The 5,908-nt window shown below is 34.5% G+C and overlaps 1 long non-coding RNA gene across 1 annotated transcript; it reads right to left on the reverse strand.

The window, feature by feature from the left end:
* Window positions 1-1,158: 1,158 nt before the first annotated feature.
* LOC127943428 (uncharacterized) lies at window positions 1,159-4,475 on the reverse strand. Its single transcript, XR_008149667.1, has 5 exons — window positions 4,326-4,475; window positions 4,109-4,178; window positions 2,159-2,233; window positions 1,927-1,994; window positions 1,159-1,823 (listed from the first exon to the last, which is right to left on the reverse strand). It is a non-coding gene; the product is annotated as an uncharacterized LOC127943428 (long non-coding RNA).
* Between the last annotated feature and the right edge of the window lie 1,433 nt (window positions 4,476-5,908).

Here is a 5,908-nt window from a genome sequence, read left to right on the forward strand (position 1 = left end):
GAACAAACTTGCTGATTGATGCCTCCCTGCTTCTTCTTGGACTTAGATCCTGTATCACGGTTGATGCCCAGGAAGCACCTAAGACCACAAAAAAAAAAAAAAAAAAAACATTTCAAAGTCTGATTCCCTATTTTTGTTATATATTTGAAAATACAGTCTAACATTAGAATATATTTTACACTGATTATTTTTCAATAATCCATTTAGTTTTTCTAATTTCCTATTTGACTACAACTCTGACCACAACAGCACAAGCTAAACACCTTAGGGTAAGAGGTGCTCATTCCTGTAGCTGGATATCTACCTTTTGTTGGATCAAACTGAACTCTGCAGGAAGGTAGATATCCAGAAATAGGAATGAGCACCTCTTACACAATGTGTTTTAAAAACAGTCTTAATTTTATGGACGGAAAGACAGCAGTCACGATATACAGTGAAATGGGATTATTAAACTTCAAAAAAGACAGTTTAAAGACATGCAATTGCACGTTTGAAAGTGAAAACTGTTGCACATCCACCAGGTTTGAGTGGTTTCAGAGCAGTTTGGGTAACACTTTAGAATAAGGTTCCATTAGTTAATGTTAGTTAACTACTTCCGTTAACATGAACTAAGGAAGAACAATCCTTCTACAGCATTTATTCTTAGAAGTCTTAGTTCATGTTAATTTCAACATTTACTAATGCATTATTTAAATCAAAAGTTGTGCTTGTTAACATTAGTTAAGGCACTGTGAATTACCATGAACTAACAATGAATAACTGTATTTTCATTAACTAACATTAACGAAGATGAATAAATACAGTAATAAATGTATTTTTCATTGTTTGTTCATGTTAATTAATACATTAACTAACATTAACTAATCGAACCTTATTCTAAAGTGTTACTGCAGTTTGTAATAATGTGCAGTACTCAAAGAAATGGTTAACTTAAAAATTAAAATTTGCTGATATTTGTTGATAATTTATATTTGTATTTTGGATTGTCATTCCATCATTGGAAGCTCCATTCACTTTAGCCCGAAATGAAACCATAAAAATCTTGAATTCTGTTCTGATGAAGAAATAAACTATAAATTATCAGCAAATTAAAATTTTTTGGGTGAACTGTTCCTTTAATAAGTACTGTTTACATTGTTTATAATATGCTGTTGATGAATTTTGAGTTTACTTTATGGCATTTACATTTCTGAACATATTTTGCTATTCATTTTAATAATGGAGTGAGATTTTTTCAGACATGGAATGGTAATAGGAACGTCTGTACCTAATCTGTTCACCGTGTTTTGCCTAGGGATGCAATGTTCAAGTGAAGTCTGTCTCTTCATCACAGTGAAAATACAATACATTAACAATTTAACACTGGTATCAGATTGGTACTCGGTATCGGCCGATAAAGGTCTTAAAGGGAGGGTTCGGAGTAAAATCAACCTAGGCTCCTTTGCACCATGACCTCGAGCCAAATACCCCCCAGAAGCCTTTTTACCCTTGGTTGAACATTATTAAAGTTAGAGCTTATTTAGAGATATCAGCCGGATGGCTTAGTGCAGGCGCTAATGGATCCTAGGCTGTATCTGGTAAATTACCCCACTAATAATGCCCAGAATGATGCCAAACTTCTACAGTAGTACAAATAGTATGTAATCATAAAACAAGGCTTTTGAAAGTTTGAAAGTACATCAGTAGTTTATTTAAATAACACTTGCCTGACGGCTCATGCTACTGCTAACCCAGACGTCGACGTCACTTCAGTGGCTTGGGAAAAGCACGTAAAGGTCCTGGCAGAAAGCGCTGCATAAAGAAACTCAGAAATATTGGATGACCTGAAATTAAACCATAAATATGGAATCAATGAAAACTAAAACGGAAAAAACTAATTTGGGGGAAAAAAAAGCTGATTTCATAGGGCCTTACATTAGACATTACCTTGGACAATCAAGCGAGGTGTGCTCGGCAATGGTCATCCTTTGGACTTAGGCAGCTGTGGCAGATGACTGTAAAGTAAGTTTATACAGAAAACATTTTTATAGATGCAACGGGGTGCAAAGTACACTGCCTTTGACTTTAAACCTTATATTCAGTAACAACTTTACTGAATATACATTAAAAGAAAACTTTTTACCAATAATTGAAAAAGTGTTTGCAAAACAAAACTTACGTCAGCCTCGAGCACGATGGCATCTTGTGGTTCTTTAAAGTATGTCCATTTTTTCCAGATATCCTATATGAAGATCTACGGGGAGAATAAACACATCCTTAAAACACAAATAATAAAAGTACAAAGACGAATTAGGGGCCATTCACATATCGCGTCTTCTGAGCGCGCAAGTTCGTTATTTCCAATGTAGGCGCACGGCATGCGCGCTCATAATGCAAGCGACGCGGTTGCTTCATCCTTTCCCATTTAAAACTCAGCCAAGATGAAGGAACAGCTGTTCATAGCTGTATATGTGTAACGCACACGGACTGCAGACGGATTATATGTGAAACAGGCGTTAGAAAACGCAGACGCTTCAGGAGCGCTTCTGCCCGAGCGTTTTCCACGCGTTTTTAGGCGCGATATGTGAACGGCCCCTTAGTCTATTTACCCATGAAGTGCAACCGAAGTAAAGTTACAGTCAAGAATCTCTCAAAAATGATATTTTCGTGGCATGTGCGTTTTCTTTGAATTGAAATTCACAGGAATTAGCTAACGTTATAGCTACACTGTAAAAAATAAGTGTAATTTTAACTGTAAAATTTTGTAAAAACGCTACGGAAAAAAACTGATAATAGGTTAACAGTAAGTTCCCTTACTATATACAGGGAAAAACTGTAAAAGATCTAACAAAGCATTTAATGTAAATTTACAGTAAAATTCTGTTAATTATACAGCTTTTAGAAGTAAAAAAAAAGAACAAATCAATGTATAATTTACAGTCTAAAACTGTAAACTGATATTCCCAGAATTCCCTGCGTGACACTCCACGTTTGAAAGTATTTTGTTTAAATAATCATGTTTTTAAATAGTTCTTGTTATCAGTTATGTACATTTGAGCTTTATGTTACATCTTCTGTTGCTTAATGAAAGTTTTTTGCATTATTTAAGTATCACGTGTGTTACCATGATGGTGTTTTGTGTTTCCATAAATGTGCACCTTCTATATGTTAATATATACTTCTGCTTGTGGTGAAGCTACTTGTGATGAGCTTTGATACTTCATGTGGCTTTCTCTTATACAGTACCATCTTTATTATTATGGTGGTTGTCAGTATTTTCAAGGTACAAAACAGATTTAATTTTGTGTATTGTTGAATTTACTGGTTTATATTCACATTTTCTTGTTTGTAAATTACAGCTTTATATTGTAAAATTAACAGTTTTTGACGTAAATGTGTTTACAGTTTTCTGTATTTTTACAAAATTATTCTGGCAACCACAGCTGCCAAAAAGTTTTTGTAAAAACAACAAGAAATTTTTTACAGTGTATTCAAAATGGATGATGACGCACTTTTTTTCACTCAGATACGAAAGTCTACAAGAAAGAATACAATTTTAAAATGCAAATAATAAAAGTACAACGACAGAAATAGTACATTTTACCTCTGAAGCAATAACTGAAGTAAAGATAAAGTCAACACGGTAAATAATATCTCAGCAGAACTTCTCGTGTGCATCGTCTTCTAAGTTCACAGTAATAATGCAAAATGGATGACCGTGTCAAGCGAGCTACCCTGGGACATCCCGCCCATTCTTCAAGTTCAAACTTTGTAAAGTTAGCCATGCACTAGAGACAAAAAAATTGTTCAAGATTATTCACCTCTCTCCAAAGACTTAATAATTTTCGATTACATTCACTTAAAATAATTGCACAAAACATTAAAAAAAATTGCAAGCCGTCCTTTAACAAAACTTAGTAACAAAAACATAATTCATCATAAACAACTGCTGTAAAGCACTTTCTAAGTTTTTAAGGTCATTTTTCGGCTGCTTTCATGCCAATGTCAGGGATTTTCAACCACCACTATGAAACGCTAACAGCTGCCAGATCTCTAACATCGCATAAATAACTGCTTAGATGCATTTTTGTTTTAACTATATGCACTTTTTATTTACCTCATAACTTACCTTTATACATCAGATAGTCAGATCGTCAGTGCCAAGAGAATATTCCTGCGTCGTGTCGTGTCGTTGTGAGCTGGATCAAAGAGAGCATATTATGTCAGACTTATTAAAGTACGGAATTTTCGCTGTTGGAACATTATGAAATAATTTCAAATAGGTTAAACGATTACATTACTATTTTGTTGGAAGAATAATTTTTTTGAAGAGAGAGCATACTTACATGTAAAGTAGCCAGACTGAAGATGGCGCCTTCGTTCTCAGCTGAATAGGTATTTTTACAGTACTTTGCTGTCATATCACAGCAGATAGTTAATAGTCAGTGAGCGAATCCGCATTACTGTGATATTACAGTAAAACAATAAAAACAGTATTTTACTGTAAAAAAACACAGTTAAATATTGTGAAAGTCTGGAAATATTTTACAGTGTATATATATATATATATATATATATATATATATATATATATATATAGGTTATTCACGACTACGTATTGCTGCCAAGGTATAGTCTTTTCAATGCTTTGTTTTTTGGATCTGTTCGGTAGATTGCAATATATCTAATTTGTTTGTTTACACCGTAATAAAAAAAAAAAAAACATCAGAACACTGTATAACATCAAACCAGCACCTTAACTTCATTATGATGCATGGCTAAACAAGGGCAGAATTGTGTAACTTTATTTGAGCATTCCAAACAAAGTGAAAGAGTGGTAACTGGAGTTATACGGTGTTCTGCCTTGGCTTCTCCTGGGCTTTTCGAAGTTACAGTTTAGACGACCCATTATTTTCTCAGAAAAACAATGAAATTGACTGAAGTTATTTATGCACATGACAAAGGATGTCTTAAATGTCCCAAACATATCAATAACTCATTTTCGACAAAATCAAAGTTACAGTATTTTGTATTTGCTTGCAGAATACTGCTGTACATGTTGGGCACTTCAGAATATAACACACAGCTTCCATATTTCCCCTATAGCATTGCTAATGCAAGCATGCTTGTGCACACAGCCAGTGCTCTTGTGTGTCCATGTGGAGGGCAAGCAAATGTGTCCTGTTTGGTTGTTTGTCCTGCTCATCAATTTAAACAGCCCTCTGTGTCGACCGCTTCTGTTTGTGTGCGTCGGGAGGCTTAGCCCCAAGGAGAGCATGGCCATTCACAGCCCAGCGGTCTGGTAAAACTTGCCCCATTATTGAGTTACCTGTTGGCAGAGTGGAGAGCAGGGGCTGCTGGGAGTTTTCCGCAACACTGGCCTCATCCTCCAGCAGTCACACTTGATTTACAGTAACGGCAACTGAATAAGGACATGCAGATTATCTCACTGACATTTTCAGGTGGGAGGGAAGTAAAAAAAAAAAGGATGTGGGAGAGAAAATGTAGAGGGGGGTATTGGGTGAACTATTGGGGGACACTTAGAGCCAAAAATGTTGGTGCAACTGATGTGGAGATTTTTTTATTTATTTACACTGCTCCTGTAATGTTTGCAATTACAAGCAGTGCTGGGTAAAATACTTAAGGGGAAAAAAAGCTATATATATCTTTGAATTAAAAGGAGAAACTTTTTTTTTTACTAAATATAAAAACACTAAAATAGCCTGTCAAGATAATATCTGGGTCGTGTTTCACCTTTAAAATCACAAATTAAATAATAATACTGTGCATCATGAAAAATAAGCCCCTTTTTTAGAAACATTATGATTGTTTGAAACTTTCTTAAAATAAAATAAACATAATAATAATAATAATAATAATAATAATAATAATAATTGTAAATTATTCTGATCATGAGATTTTGATGAGT

Source organism: Carassius gibelio, chromosome A1 (assembly GCF_023724105.1).
Source record: "Carassius gibelio isolate Cgi1373 ecotype wild population from Czech Republic chromosome A1, carGib1.2-hapl.c, whole genome shotgun sequence".
Lineage (NCBI taxonomy): Eukaryota > Metazoa > Chordata > Actinopteri > Cypriniformes > Cyprinidae > Carassius > Carassius gibelio.